This window comes from Cyprinus carpio, chromosome A19, assembly GCF_018340385.1.
Source record: "Cyprinus carpio isolate SPL01 chromosome A19, ASM1834038v1, whole genome shotgun sequence".
In the NCBI taxonomy this organism is placed as follows: Eukaryota; Metazoa; Chordata; class Actinopteri; order Cypriniformes; family Cyprinidae; genus Cyprinus; species Cyprinus carpio.
Genome location: NC_056590.1, coordinates 6,654,578 through 6,655,526, shown reverse-complemented (window position 1 = coordinate 6,655,526; position 949 = coordinate 6,654,578).

Here is a 949-nt window from a genome sequence, read left to right as displayed (position 1 = left end):
CAATCTATCTATCTATCTATCTATCTATCTAAGTTATCTATGCATCGTCTATCTATCTATTCTATCTATCTATCTCATCTATCTATGTCTATCTGTCTGTCTGTCTGTCTGTCTGTCTGTCTGTCTATCTATCTATCTATCTATCAGTCTCTATCTATCTATCTATCTATCTGTCCTGTCCTGTCTGTCTGTCGAGTCTGTCTGTCTGTCTGTCTGTCGTCTATCATAATATGCTATCTCTCTATCTCTCTATCTATCTGTCTGTCTGGTTGTCTGTCTGTCTGTCTTATCTATCTCTTATCTATCTGTCTGTCTGTCGTATCTGTCTATCTATCTATCTATGTCTATCTTCTGTCTGTCTGTCGGTCTGTCTGTCTGTCTGTCTGTCTATCTATCTGTCTGTCTGTCTGTCTGTCTGTCTATCTATCTATCTATCTATCTATCCGTCTGTCTGTCTGTCTGTCTGTCTATCTATCTATCTATATATTCTATATATCTATCTATACTATCTAGCTAGTAGCTAGCTATCCATCTGGTCTATCCATATTTCTATCGCTATTTATCTGTCTCTGTCTGTCTGTCTTTTTTTCTATCGTTTGTCTATCTATCTAATGGCCAGGTTTAGTTTAAGTTTATAAAATAGCATTTAACTTGGTATAAAACAATTGGAAGTCAGTGGAAAGTCCCCACTCTGACAGAAAAACAAGCGTGTGTGTGTGTGGTTGGTTTTGTCTTATCTCATACTATCTCAGGTGACATCTGCTTGTGTCAGTGTCCATTGTCCCCAAGTAAACAAGGCCCTCATTAATATTATTCACCCACACAGGAGAAGAGTGACCCCCCGCAGTCTCCAGAGACTGCAGGAAGTGCCCACTAAGGCGCTTTTGGGTGAAAAATCGTGATCAACGGAACTGTGTAGCATCTGAGGTAGTGGTTTATATTTCACTGA